Here is a 15,603-nt window from a genome sequence, read left to right on the forward strand (position 1 = left end):
CTAGCCACGGGTTTGAGGTCATGCCTTCTCAATTGGACCGGCTTTCCTCTTGAATCTTGCTTCCATTGTGCGCCCTCTTCACATATGACTGTGAGGACTTGGTCCAACCTTTGATCAAAGTTGACCCTTCTAGTGTAAGGATGCTCATCTCCTTGCATCATAGGCAAGTTGAACGCCACCCTCACACTTTCCGGACTAAAATCCAAGTATTTCCCCCGAACCATAGTAAGATAATTCTTTGGATCCGGGTTCACACTTTGGTCATGGTTCTTGGTGATCCATGCATTGGCATAGAACTCTTGAACCATCAAGATTCCGACTTGTTGAATGGGGTTGGTAAGTACTTCCCAACCTCTTCTTCGGATCTCATGGCGGATCTCCGGATATTCACCCTTTTTGAGTGAAAAGGGGACTTCGGGGATCACCTTCTTCAAGGCCACAACTTCATAGAAGTGGTCTTGATGCACCCTTGAGAGGAATCTATCCATCTCCCATGACTCGGAGGTGGAAGCCTTTGCCTTCCCTTTCCTCTTTCTAGAGGTTTCTCCGGCCTTGGATGCCATAAATGGTTATGGAAAAACGAAAAAGCAACGCTTTCACCACACCAAACTTAAAATGTTTGCTCGTCCTCGAGCAAAAGAAGAAAGAAGAGAGTAGAAGAAGAAGAAATGAGGAAGAGGGAGATGGTGGTGGATTCGGCCAAGGAGGGTGAGAAGTGGTGTTTAGGTAGTGGGAAAATGAAGGGGTAAAGAGGGGTTTATATAGGAAAGAGGGGGATGAGGGTTCGGCCATTTGAGGGTGGGTTTGGGAGGGAAAGTGGTTTGAATTTGAAGGGTGAGGTTGGTGGGGTTTTATGAAGGATGGATGTGAGTGGTGAATGGGGGAAGAAGAGAGAGAGTGATGGTAGGGTCCTGTGGGGTCCACAGATCCTGTAGTGTCAAGGAAAAGGCATCCTTGCACCAAATGGCATCAAAATCCACGTTTTGAGCCTTTTCTGGCGTTAAACGCCGGGCTGGTGCCCATTCCTGGCGTTTAACGCCAGGTTGTTGCCCTTTACTGGCGTTTAACGCCAGTCTGGTGCCCCTTTCTGGCGTTAAACGCCCAGAATGGTGCCAGACTGGGCGTTAAACGCCCAACAGCTAGTATTACTGGCGTTTGGACGCCAGTTTCTTCTTCTCCAGGGTGTGCTGTTTTTCTTCCTGTTTTTCATTTTGTTTTTGCTTTTTTCATTATTTTTGTGACTTCTTATGATCATCAACCTACAAAAAAGATAAAATAACAAAAGAAAATAATTAATTATAAAACATTGGGTTGCCTCCCAACAAGCGCTTCTTTACTGTCATTAGCTTGACAGAGGACTCTCATGGAGCCTCAGAGATGCTCAGAACCGTGTTGGAACTTCCCAACACCAAACTTAGAGTTTGAATGTGGGGGTTCAACACCAAACTTAGAGTTTGATTGTGGCCTCCCAACACCAAACTTAGAGTCTGACTGTGGGGGCTCTGTTTGGCTCTGTTTTGAGAGAAGCTCTTCATGCTTCTTCTCCATGATGACAGAGGGATATCCTTGGGCCTTAAACACCAAGGATTCTTCATTCACTTGAATGATCAACTCTCCTCTATCAACATCAATCACAGCCTTTGCTGTGGCTAGGAAGGGTCTGCCAAGGATGATGGATTCATCCATGCACTTCCCAGTCTCTAGGACTATGAAATCAGTAGGAATGTAATGGTCTTCAACCTTAACCAGAACATCCTCTACAAGTCCATAGGCTTGTTTTCTTGAGTTGTCTGCCATCTCTAGTGAGATTTTTGCAGCTTGCACCTCAAAGATCCCTAATTTCTCCATTACAGAGAGGGGCATGAGGTTTACACTTGACCCCAAGTCACACAAGGCCTTCTTGAAGGTCATGGTGCCTATGGTACAAGGTATAGAAAACTTCCCAGGATCCTGCCTCTTTTGAGGCAATTGCTGCCTAGACAAGTCATCCAGTTCTTTGGTGAGCAAAGGTGGTTCTTCCTCCCAAGTCTCATTTCCAAATAACTTGTCATTCAGTTTCATGATTGCTCCAAGGTATTTAGCAACTTGCTCTTCAGTGACATACTCATCCTCTTCAGAGGAAGAATACTCATCAGAGCTCATGAATGGCAGAAGTAAGTCCAATGGAATCTCTATGGTCTCAGTTTGAGCCTCAGATTCCCAAGGTTCCTCATTGGGGAACTCATTGGAGACCAGTGGACGTCCAGTGAGGCCTTCCTCAGTGGCGTTCACTGCCTCTTCTTCCTCCCAGAATTCGGCCATATTTATGGCTTTGCACTCTCCTTTTGGATTTTCTTCAGTGTTACTTGGGAGAGTGCTTGGGGGAAGTTCAGTAATTTTCTTGCTCAGCTGACCCACTTGTCCTTCCAAATTCCTAATGGAGGATCTAGTTTCAGTCATGAAACTTTGAGTGGTTTTGATTAGATCAGAGACCATGGTTGCTAAGTCAGAGGTATTCTGTTTAGAGCTCTCTGTCTGTTGCTGAGAAGATGATGGAAAAGGTTTACCATTGTTAAACCTGTTTCTTCCACCATTATTATTGAAACCTTGTTGAGGTCTCTCTTGATTCTTCCATGAGAGATTTGGGTGATTTCTCCATGAAGAATTGTAGGTGTTTCCATAGGGTTCTCCTAGGTAATTCACCTCTTCCATTGAAGGGTTCTCAGGATCATAGGCTTCTTCCTCAGATGAAGCTTCCTTAGTACTGCTTGGTGCATTTTGCATTCCAGACAGACTTTGAGAAATCAGATTGACTTGTTGAGTCAATATCTTGTTCTGAGCCAATATGGCATTCAAAGTGTCAATCTCAAGAACTCCTTTCTTCTGACTAGTCCCATTGTTCACAGGATTTCTTTCAGAAGTGTACATGAATTGGTTATTTGCAACCATTTCAATCAATTCTTGAGCTTCTGCAGGCGTCTTCTTCAGATGAAGAGATCCTCCAGCAGAGCTATCCAAAGACATCTTGGATAGTTCAGAGAGACCATCATAGAAAATACCTATGATGCTCCATTCAGAAAGCATGTCTGAAGGACATCTTCTGATTAATTGTTTGTATCTTTCCCAAGCTTCATAGAGGGATTCTCCATCCTTCTGTCTGAAGGTTTGAACTTCCACTCTAAGCTTACTCCATCTTTGTGGTGGAAAGAACTTTGCCAAGAAGGCATTGACTAGCTTTTCCCAAGAGTCCAGGCTTTCTTTAGGTTGAGAATCCAACCATATTCTAGCTCTGTCTCTTACAGCAAAAGGGAATAGCATCAGTCTGTAGACCTCAGGGTTAACCCCATTAGTCTTGACTGTGTCACAGATTTGCAAGAATTCAGCTAAGAACTGATGAGGATCTTCCATTGGAAGTCCATGGAACTTGCAATTCTGTTGCATTAGAGAAACTAATTGAGGCTTAAGCTCAAAGTTGTTTGCTCCAATGGCAGGGATAGAGATGCTTCTCCCATAGAAATCAGGAGTAGGTGCAGTAAAGTCACCAAGCACCTTCCTTGCATTGTTGGCATTGTTGTTGTTTTCGGCTGCCATTTGTTCTTCTTCCTTGAAGAATTCGGTCAGGTGCTCTAAAGAGAGTTGTGTTTTGGCTTCTCTTAGCTTTCTCTTCAAGGTCCTTTCAGGTTCAGGATCAGCCTCAACAAGAATGCCTTTGTCTCTGCTCTTGCTCATATGAAAGAGAAGAGAAACAGAAAGTGTGGAATCCTCTATGTCACAGTATAGAGATTCCTTGAAATGTCAGAGGAAAAGAGAAATAGAAAGAAGAAGGAGAAGATGAATTCGAACTTTAATTAGATAAGGTTCGAATTGTGCATTTAGAAAGAGTGGTACTCCATAAATAGAAGGATGTGGGAAGGAGGGAAGAGAATTTTCGAAAATTCAATTAAGAGATTTTGAAAACATTTTGAAAATTTGATTGATAACTTTCGAAAATTAAAAGTGAAAAAGAAATCAAGTGATTTTTGAAAAAGATTTTGAAATTAGAAATTAAAAAGATTTGATTGAAAACTAATTTGAAAAAGATGTGGTAAAAAAAAGATTTAATTGAAAAGTTATGGTTTTAAAAAGATGTGATTGAGAAGATATGATTTGAAAACAATTTTAAAAGATATGATTTGAAAACATTTTGAAAAGATATGATTCAAACATAAAACCTTCCTCAACAGAAAAGGCAACAATTTTGAGATGTTCAATCAAATCATTAATTGTTAGTAAGTATCTTTTAAAAAGGAAAGAAATTGATTTTGAAAACATTTGATTGAAAAGATTTGGTTTGAAAAAGATTTGATTTTGAAAAACTAAGAAAAAAATTGATTTGAAAACAAAATCTTCCCCCTAGCACCATCCTGGCGTTAAACGCCCAGAATGGTATACATTCTGGCGTTTAACGCCCAAAATGCTACCTTTTTGGGCGTTAAACGCCCAACCAGGTACCCTGGCTGGCGTTTAAACGCCAGTCTGCCTTCTTCACTGGGCATTTTTGAATGCTCAGCTTTTTCTGTGTAATTCCTCTGCAGTATGTTCTGAATCTTCAATTCTTTGTATCATTGACTTGAAAAGACACAAATTAAAAATATTTTTGGATTTTTAATAATCAAAATGCAAAAGGAAACACTTAACAATGCATGCAAGACACCAAACTTAGCAGTTTATATACTACTGACACTATATGAGACACACAAAATACTTCAAGTCAATAGAATTCAAAGATCAAAACAAAGAAATATATGCATGGATTCGAAAATTATAACAAAAACATGCATTTGACACCAAACTTAGGATGAGACACTAAACTTAAGCAAGAGACATCAAATATTTTTGGTCTTTTTATGATTTTGTAATTTTTTTTTTCGAAAATTAAGTGGGAAAAGGCATCAAAATTCTTAATGAGAATTCCAGGAATCAGTGCAATGCTAGTCTAAGACTCCGGTCCAGGAATTAGACATGGCTTCACAGCCAGCCAAGCTTTCAACGAAAGCTTCGGTCCAAAACACTAGACATGACCAGAGGTCAGCCAAATCTTAGCAGATCACTGCTCCAAGAGCAAAATTGATGAGAATCAACAAGTTCTTGTGGTGATAAGTTGAAACCTCGGTCCAATGAGATTAGACATGGCTTCTCAGCCAGCCAGATTTCAACAAATCATCATGAAACTCTAGAATTCATCTTCAAGAATTTCGAAAAAAATAATACCTAATCTAAGCAACAAGATGAACCGTCAGTTGTCCAGCCTAAACAATCCCGGGCAATAACACCAAAAACTTGATGTTGTTGCCGGATCTTGGCACTGATGTTACCAAAAGCTTGCTCAAAACTTGAACAATCCCCGGCAACGGCGCCAAAAATAACATAGAAGATAAGGATAGTGATACTTATGTATATCATTGGTGTAAGAGCTTCAGACAAGTGTATGAAGATGCCTTCCCTTCCGTCTCTCTGCTTTCCTAATGCCTTCATCCAATCCTTTCTTACTCCTTTCCATGGCAAGCTCGTGTAAGGTTTCACTGTTGTCAGCAGCTACCTCCCATCCGCACAGTGAAAGCTAATGCACACACTCTGTCACAGTGCTGCCAATCACCGGTTTGGTTCCCTCCCCTACCGGAATAGAATAACTCTTTTGCGTCTGTCACTAACGCCCAGTAGGTTACAGGTTTGAAGCACGTCACAGTCATTCAATCATTGAATCCTACTCAGAATACCACAGACAAGGTTTAGACCTTCCGGATTCTCTTGAATGCCGCCATCAGATCCTGCCTATACCACGAAGATTCCGAAGAATCCAAGAGATATTCACCAAGCCTCGAATGCTTGTAGAACAAGAATGGTTGTCAGTCACCTTGTTCATGGGTGAGAATGGTGATGGGCGTCAATCATCACCTTCATCATGTTGAAGAACAAGTGATATCTTGGATAAAGAACAAGTGGAATTGAATGGAAGAACAATAGTAATTGCATTAATACTCGAGGTACAGCAGAGCTCCACACCTTAATCTATGGTGTGTAGAAACTCCACCGTTGAAAATACATAAGAACAAGGTCTAGGCATGGCCGAATGGCCAGCCCCCAAATGATCTAAGAACTAGATGTCCAAAGATGATCAAAGGATCAAAAACAATCCAAAGATTTCTAATACAATAGTAAAAGGTCCTACTTATAAGAAACTAGTAGCCTAAGGATCAAGGGACGAAGAGGTCGGACGGGCTGAACGACCACCTCACACCCCGGAGAGACATGTTCATAAGATAAATGGAGGATTTGCAGGAGGAGGGATCTCTAAATCATCTCGCAAAAGGCACCTTAAAGAAGTATACCATGTTGGAGAAGGAGAGAGGTCATACGACCTCTCCACTATTACCTTTACCCAAGAAGACGCAGCAGGCATCATCCCAGGACATTACCATAATTCACAAAATCAACATCAAACCTCCTCAACTCACACATTAACACTTTACCATAATTCACAAAACATCATCCCACCATTTTAACACTTCTCAATCAAATGGCTAAGATACAAACACATAAACATGTCATACATACTTTCTCATCCCAATTTCCAATAATACCATTTCCAATTAACCATCATTACACATACTCAATACCATACTCACTATCATCATGGTGTCACCCACAATCCAACCTCAATTACTCATCAAGCATATATCACAGCATGCATATTTCTCATACATCATACCATCAAGGCATCAATAATCATCATCACATATATGACCATATCATATATCTCAACTATTCAACAACATCAACAATTCAATGCCTATCCTAGGGCCTCTAGCCTAAGTATTTTCCACCACATTACATATTAGATACGAGAAACCGAGACCATACCTTAGCCGATTTCCCAAGCTCAATCGGAGCACTTTCAAACCACTTTTTCTCAAGCTCTCAAGGTCTCAACACCTCCAAGAACAGATTTTTTGCACACAAAACCCTCTTCAAGTTTTTCAAGGTCTCAATTAAGCTCAAATATTCACATATACACAACCTAAGCCACAATCATCATACCCATACACAAAATCTCAATGCCCAAACATCATAAAACAACAAATTATACTAGGGTTGAGAATCTTACCACACTCAAGATCCAAGAAGACAAGATTAATCTTCTTCTTCAAGAGAGTTGGGTCCTATAACATTAAAGAGCCCAAAATATCAATATTTTTACTCATAAAACTCGAAAATAAGGCTGGAAATTCGAAGAGCAAAACGTAGATTACCTCCAGATTAGTTGTATGGGTTTTGTAGAGCTCTCCGCGGTGAACGTTTGGCCGCAAACGGTGCGGCAATCGGAGCTCTAGATCAAAAGTTATGGTGGTTTGAAGATCAAGGGAGAGATAGAACTTGAGAGAGTGTTCTTCCCCCCTCCATTGTAATTTCAGCGTGTTTTTAGTGCTAGTGAGGAGAGAGAGTGCTGAAATGAGTGTTTTAGAGTTTAGTTATGTTGGGCCAAGGGCCCACTTTGGGTCCGATTGGTTCGGTTTGGCCCGTTCGGTCCAATCTTGGTCCGATTTCTACAAAATTGGTACCGAAATTCTCGTCTCAATCTCCTCTATCATATTAAGCCATAAAAATCACATTTTTAGCTTTCTAGAATAAATTCTCATTTATGGGTCAATTAGCCATTAATTAACCAAATTTTACATATATGAAGCAGTAGTAGGGTTAGCATATGACCTCAGAGTCCTTTTGGACTGTTCATTTCCACTTAGGTCCATGATGGAATAAGGGAGATGATGTGGATAACAATTTTATTTTATTATATAATAAAATGGATATTAAAATAATAAAATAAAATAAAATAATAAAATTTGAAAATATTTTATGAGGATTTTTGAAAAAGAATGAGGAGAGAGAAAGTGGATAGGAATTTTTGAAAAAGATATTTTTAAAAAAATTTGACCAAGTCAACCTAATGAATTCGAAAATTATGAGCAATTAATGGAAATGATATTTTTTTATTTTTGAGTTTTATGATGAAAGAGAAAAACACACAAAAGACACAAGACTTTAAATTTTTAGATCTAATGCTCCTTGTTTTCGAAAATTTTGGAGGGAAAACACTAAGGAACACCAAACTTAAAAATTTTAAGATCAAAACACAAAGAAGACTCAAGAACACTCTGAAGACTCATAAGAACAACAAGAACAAAAAGAAAGAACACCAAACTTAAAATTTTTAGAAAACCAAAATAAAATTTTCGAAAACTAAAGAAAAATTAACAAGAGAACACCAAACTTAAAATTTGACACAAGATTTAATCAAAGAAAAAATATTTTTGAAAAGAGGATACCAAATACATAAGCCAACGCTCTGACCAACTGAGTTATGAAAGAAAAAGTATTTTCTTGAAAAATCTTTTTGAACTTTTCGAAAATCACAAGAAAAACAGGGAAAGACACAAAACAAGAAAAACTAAAGATCAAACAAAAAAATAAACTAGAACAACTTGAAGATCAAGAAAGAACAATGGACACAAATTCGAAAATATGAAGAACAAATAAGGACATGCAATTGACACCAAACTTAAAACATGAAACTAGACTCAAGTAAAAATAGAAAATTAACTAGGAAAAATAGGATTTTTGAAAATTTTTGAAAAGAAAATAAAGAGACTCTAAACTAACAAAAGACAATTTTTCCTAATCTAAGCAACAAAATAAACCGTCAGTTGTTCAAACTCAAACAATCCCCGGTAACAGCGCTAAAAACTTGGTGCACAAAAATTACAATCACAATTTTGCAATTCCGCACAACTAACCAGCAAGTGCACTGGGTCGTCCAAGTAATACCTTACGTGAGTAAGGGTCGATCCCACGGAGATTGTCGGCTTGAAGCAAGCTATGGTTATCTTGTAACTCTTAGTCAGGATATCAATAATGGTTCTTAGTTTTGATTGCAAAAAATAAAAGAACATGAAATAAATACTTGTTATGCAGTAATGGAGAATGGGTTGGAGTTTTGGAGATGCTCTGTCTTCTGAATCTCTGCTTTCCTACTGTCTTCTTTTTCACGCACGCAAGGCTCCTTCCATGGCAAGCTGTATGTTGGTGGATCACTGTTGTCAATGGCTACCATCCGTCCTTTCAGTGAAAAAGGTCCATATACATGGCTAATCATCTGTCGGTTCTCACTTGTGCTGGAATAGGATCCAGTGATCCTTTTGCGTCTGTCACTACACCCAACATTCGTGAGTTTGAAGCTTTTCACAATCATCCCATCCCAGATCCTACTCAGAATATCACAGACAAGGTTTAGACTTTTCGGATCTCAAGAATACTGCCAATTGATTCTAGCTTATACCACGAAGACTCTGGTCTCATGGATTGAACGCTCTGTTGTCAGGAGAGGCAGTCAAACTCGTGAATCAGGAGACCAAAAGATAAACACTCAATCTCAGGTAGAACGGAAGTGGTTGTCAGGCACGCGTTTATAGGTTGAGAATGGTGATGAGTGTCACGGATCATCACATTCATCATGTTAAGTGCGCGTGAATATCTTAGAATAGAACAAGCGTGATTGAATAGAAAACAGAAATAATTGCATTAATCCATCGAGACACAGCAGAGCTCCTCACCCCCAACCATGGGGTTTAGAGACTCATGCCGTAGAGGATACAAATTCAGATGTAAAATGTCATGAGGTACAAAATAAATCTTTAAAAGTAGTTTTTATACTCAACTAGTAACCTAGGTTTACAGAAAATGAGTAAACTAAGATAGATAGTGCAAAAATCCACTTCCGGGACCCACTTGGTGTGTGTTTGGGCTGAACAATGAAGCTTTCATGTGTAGAGACTATTCCTGGCATTTAACTCCAGCTTTTGTGCCAGTTTGGCCATTTAACTTCAGCTTGTATCCTGTTTCTGGCGCTTAACGCCAGAATAGGGTAGAAAGTTGGCGTTAAACGCCAGTTTGCGTCATCATAACTTGGGAAAAGTATGGACTATTATATGTTGCTGGAAAGCCCTGAATGTCGACTTTCCAATGCAATTGAGAGCACACCAATTGGGCTTCTATAGCTCTAGAAAATCTATTTCGAGTGCAGGGAGGTCAGAATCCAACAGCATTTGCAGTCCTTTTTCAGCCTTTGAATCAGATTTTTGCTCAGGACCCTCAATTTCAGCCAAAAAATACCTGAAATTACAGAAAAACACACAGACTCATAGTAAAGTCCAGAAATGTGATTTTTACATAAAAACTAATAAAAATATACTAAAAAGTAGCTAGATCCTACCAAAAACTATATGAAAATACCCCCAAAAAGCGTATAAAATATCCGCTCATCAGTCGCGAGGAACTTTGTCCATAACCTGAAGGCAAGATCAAAGAAGTCCAGATCGGAGATGCCCTGGATAAAACAACAAATATTGGGGCAACCTTAAAAGGATACGTAAAGGAGCCTCTGATATTGTTCCTAAGGGATAATGCCGACCTCTTTGCGTGGAAGGCCACAAACATGCCGGGCATAGACCCCAAATTAATGTGCCACAAACTGGCGGTATATCCAGGGTCTCAACCAGTGCAGCAGAAGCATAGGAAGCTCGGACTGGAAAGATCCCAAGCTGTGGAAGAACAGGTACAAGCCTTACTAGAGGCAGGGTTCATAAGAGAGGTCAAGTACCCACTATGGCTAGCCAACGTCGTCTTGGTGAAAAAGTCAAATGAGAAGTGGCGGATGTGCACTGACTACACCGATCTTAATAAAGCCTGCCCAAAATATCCATATCCACTCCTAAGTATAGACGCTCTAGTGGATGCCTCCTCCAGATACAAGTACCTCTCTTTCATGGATGCTTATTCAGGATACAATCAAATCCCGATGTTCCCGCCCGATCAAGAAAAGACCTCATTCCTAACCCCGAAAGCAAATTACTGCTATGTCGTCATGCCATTCGGACTTAAAAATGCAGGAGCTACCTACTGAAGATTGATGAACAAAGTCTTCGCAGATCATATAGGGAAGCTAATGGAGGTATATGTAGATGACATGTTGGTAAAAACACAAAGCGAGGAATTATTATTGTCCGACTTCACCAATGTGTTCGATACCATAAGAAGGCATGACATGCGACTTAATCCCGCAAAATGCACCTTTGTGGTAGAGGCCAGCAAATTCTTGGGCTTCATGCTCACACAAAGAGGAATTGAGGCAAACCCGGATAAATGCCAGGCTATACTCAACATGAAAAGTCTGACTTGCGTCAAAGAAGTTCAATAGCTCAACGGAAGACTGGCCGCCCTGTCCAGATTTCTAGTCGGATGAGCCATAAGATCTCTGCCCTTCAACACAACGTTAAGGAAGGGAAAGAGATTTGAATGGACAACAGAATGCGAGCAAGCCTTCCAAGATTTCAAAAAATTCTTGGGGCAACCACCCATTCTTACCCGACCACGAGAAGGAGAAACACTCATATTATATCTCGCAGTGGGAAGTCGGGCAATAGCCTCAGCAATAGTAAGAGAGGACGATCGTGAGCAACAACCCATCTACTTCATCAGCAAGGCTCTACAAGCGGCCAAACTAAATTATCAAAAGATAGAAAAGTTTACCTATGTCCTCATATTAACTTCTCGACGCCTCCGCCCATACTTCCAGGCTCACACCATCAAGGTTCGAACCAACCAGCCCATAAAAAGCATTCTGCAGAAGACAGACTTAGCGGGAAGAATTCTACAGTGGGCAGTCGAGTTATCTGAGTTCGATCTTCAATACGAGACTCAGACAGCCATCAAATTACAGTACCTGGCCAACTTCATTGCCGAATATACAGACACCCCGGAAACTCCTACAAAATGGAACCTCTACATAGACGGCTCTTCAAACAAGACCGGGAGTAGAGCAGGGGTGATAATAGAACGCGATCAGGGAACCCAAATCAAAATCTCTTTAAAATTTGAGTTCCCTACTTCAAATAATCAGGCTAAATACGATGCATTACTAACAAGTTTGAAGCTGGCTAAGGAGGTTGGAGTTCAAAGGCTTATCATCTTTAGCGATTCACAAGTGGTCACCTCACAAATAAAAGGGAGCTACCAAGCTAAGGACCCTACCATGAAAAAATACCTGGAACTCGGGGAATATGAGGTCTACCATATACCTCGAGAACATAATGCTCGAGCTGATGCACTTTCAAAACTAGCCAGCACCAAACCAGGGGGCAATAATAGAAGCCTCATTCAGGAAATACTGCACAACCCATCGATCTCGGAGGAAGAAAAGATCTTAACCATATCAGGTCAGGATCAAGGGTGGATGACCCCTATAATCAACTACCTCAAGTTAGAGACACTTCCCACAGATAAGAAGGAGGCAAAGAGGTTGAAACGAGAAGCACAATACTACACCCTAGTGGGCGACATCTTATATAGGAGAGGAATCTCAACACCCTTCCTAAAATGCGTACCGACTTCTAATACAAGGGAAGTCTTGGAAGAAGTACACATCGGCATGTGCGACAACCACCTAGGGGCACGGGCTCTTTCCAAAAAGATACTCTGAGTAGGATTCTTTTGGCCAACTCTGCAAAAAGAAGCAACCAAGTTTGTTAAGACATGCCCACCATGTCAAAAGCACGCTAACTTCCACATCGCCCCACCAGAGGAGCTCATCAGTGTGACGTCACCTTGACCATTTGCAAAATGGAGACTTGACCTCCCTAGACCCTTCCCCCAAGGATCGGGACAAGTCAAGTTTCTCATCGTAGGGATAGACTATTTCACAAAATAGATTAGGCAGAGCCCCTAGCTAATGCCACTGCTCAAAGAAGTCAGAAATTCTTGCACAGAAACATTGTTACAAGATTTGGGGTTCCTTACTCCATCACCACAGACAATGGCACTCAATTCACTGACACAGGTTTCAGGAAATCGATAGCTGACTTAAAAATAAAGCACCAATTCACATCCGTAAAACACCCACAAGCTAACGGACATGCAGAAGCTGCCAACAAGGTCATACTAGCTGGGTTAAAATGGAGGCTACAGGACGCAAAGGGAACTTGGGCTGAAGAACTCCCACAAGTCCTATGGGCATATTGGACAACCCCACACTCTACCACAGGAGAATCACCCTTCCGATTGGCTTATGAAATGGAGGCAATGATCCCAGTGGAAGTCGAGGAAGGGTCCCCTAGAATGATCCCCTACAATGAAGAAGCTAACTCCCAAATCTAAAGGGAAGAACTTGACCTACTTCCAGAAGTTCGAGAAAGAACTCGGATCAGAGAGGAAGCGTTAAAAAGTCGAATGGCCTCAAGATACAATCGGAAAGTAGTCCAACAAATTTTTATTAACAACGATCTCATCCAAATCCGAAATGATATAGGAGCAGGTCGACCAAGAGAAGGAAAGCTAGCAGCTAACTGGAAAGGACCTTACCAAGTTGTAGAAGTATTGGGAAAAGGCTACTATAAGGTGTCTGACCTCGAAGGGCGAGAACTACCAAGGTCATGGCATGCTTGCAACCTAAGAAGGAACTATAGTTAAGAGGTAATAAAAGATCTTAGTTCAAGGCGCACTCTTTTTCCTAAAAAAGGTTTTTTATTGACGCGCCAAACCAAGATCTAGAAAATTACCCGATCTAGAAGGGTAAACACCCATATGTATATATTCTTGTCTATATGCCTATTTTCTATTTGAATAAAGTTTTCAGATTCCCTATAAAATTGTTCTACTAAGATGCGTTAATCTGAGCGCAAGGTCGGCAAGATGAGAACCAAACTCATCGCCCGATCACGACAAGGTTGGCAAGATGAGAACCAAACCCATCGCCCGATCACGACAAGGTCGGCAAGATGAGAACTAAACTCATCGCCCGATCACGATAAAGTCGGCAAGATGGGAACCAAACTCATCGCCCGATCATGACAAGGTCGGTAAGATGAGAACCAAACTTATCACGACAAGGTCGACAAAGATGAAGGCGACAAAAATCGATCTACGAAAAAAGTTATAAAAAAGTAATCTATAGAAAGAGGCGACGAGGCCTGATTAAAAATGGATCACTAAAAATAACTTAAAGGAGGACCGACAAGCCAAAGTCGGACCCAACCGATCAAAGCGACAAAGTTATAAAAAGTAATCCATAGAAAGAGGCCTGACGAGGTCTGATTAAAAATGGATTATTAAAAATAACTTAAAGAAGGACCGACCAGACGAAGTTGGACCAAATCAATCAAAGCAACGAAAGTTATAAAAAGTAATCCATAGAAAGAGGCCTGACGAGGTCTGATTAAAAATGGATTACTAAAAATAACTTAAAGAAGGACCGACAAGAGAAGTCGGACCAGCAAAGAGCGTGCGCTAAAAGGAATACAATCTCGACCAAAAAGCCATGACTCTACGACAAGGCTATCAAAATTATTCAGGCTAACTAAAAAGGTTCTACGCGAACACTAAAAAGTTGTCGGGCAAATATCCCCAAGGATCATCTCAACCAAGTAGAAAAAGAAGCAATCAAAACAAGGTCGGACAGCAAAAGTACCAACACTTTACAAAGTTTCTCAGAAATCGCAAAAATGCAATCAACACATCAAAGAAACACAAGAGGCCACTGAAAATTCGGAAATTAGATTTTTATTTAATACTCTATACCCTAAATTAATTAAAATTACCAAATTTCAATTTACTCAAAATCCCTAATTCCTAATCCTAAATTCCCAAATCAAAAACCCTAATTCCCAATTAATTCAAAAACCCTAACCCACTTACCCCTCACGCCAGTGCTATTTCCCCCTTTCACTCATTAGCTTCATCTCTCATCACACAAAGAGTAGAGAGAGAGAGATCCACGAGAAGAGGAGGAAGAAGACGCACAGCTAGTTGTGCCACACCCAACCACGTTCAGCCCGCCGTTGCACTGCCACTGCACAGCGTCGCCATTGCGCTGCCACTGCACAGCGTCACCGTCATGCCTTCATTGCCATCGAACGCCGTGAAGCACGAAGGGAGCCAGACACAGCAAGGAAGAAGCCGCTCGCCGCGTCATAGTCACTGTCGCTGAGGCTGTGAATCGCCATTGTGAACCGCGTGAGAGCCAGTGGAGGAGGGAGTCTCTGTTGCGTCACTATTGTGCCCTCATCATCGCAAAAATGCCTTGTCATTGCTGTTAGGGCCCATCGCAGAAGATGTTGCCGTTGCGATCGTGCTTTGGTGCCATCGAGGAAGCCGTCGCCGCCGTCGCCGCCGTCGATCTGGAGTTGCTATGATTGGAGCCACTAGCAGGGGTGAGTTGCTACTGCCCTGAGCTATTTCTGCCTTGAGTTCATCGAATTCGGATTCCTTGTGCTACTACAACTGTCACTACTACTGTGGGAACCAACGTTGCTATTTGGTCGTTGCTGCTAGAAGCTGTGCCGCCGGTAATTGCCGCTGGATGTCTTCTTGCTAAGCATTTGTTTCTGAAACCCCTTGAAATCAGTATTCTGTTATAATCTGGTAGAGATTCTGAGATATTGGTACTGTATGGTTGAGTTCCGGTGTTTGCGCATCGAAATTAGTGTTGTTGTTGAACCATCAGAGCTTCTGGTAGCCGCTGTCACCAGAGGTAGTTGT

The 15,603-nt window shown here is 41.1% G+C and overlaps 1 non-coding gene across 1 annotated transcript; it reads left to right on the forward strand.

The window, feature by feature from the left end:
• The first annotated feature begins 3,057 nt into the window (after window positions 1-3,057).
• On the forward strand, window positions 3,058-3,165 carry LOC130938101 (small nucleolar RNA R71). Its single transcript, XR_009069281.1, has one exon. It is a non-coding gene; the product is annotated as a small nucleolar RNA R71 (small nucleolar RNA).
• The last annotated feature ends 12,438 nt before the right edge of the window (window positions 3,166-15,603 follow it).

The sequence above is a fragment of the Arachis stenosperma genome, chromosome 6, assembly GCF_014773155.1.
Source record: "Arachis stenosperma cultivar V10309 chromosome 6, arast.V10309.gnm1.PFL2, whole genome shotgun sequence".
Taxonomy (NCBI): Eukaryota; Viridiplantae; Streptophyta; class Magnoliopsida; order Fabales; family Fabaceae; genus Arachis; species Arachis stenosperma.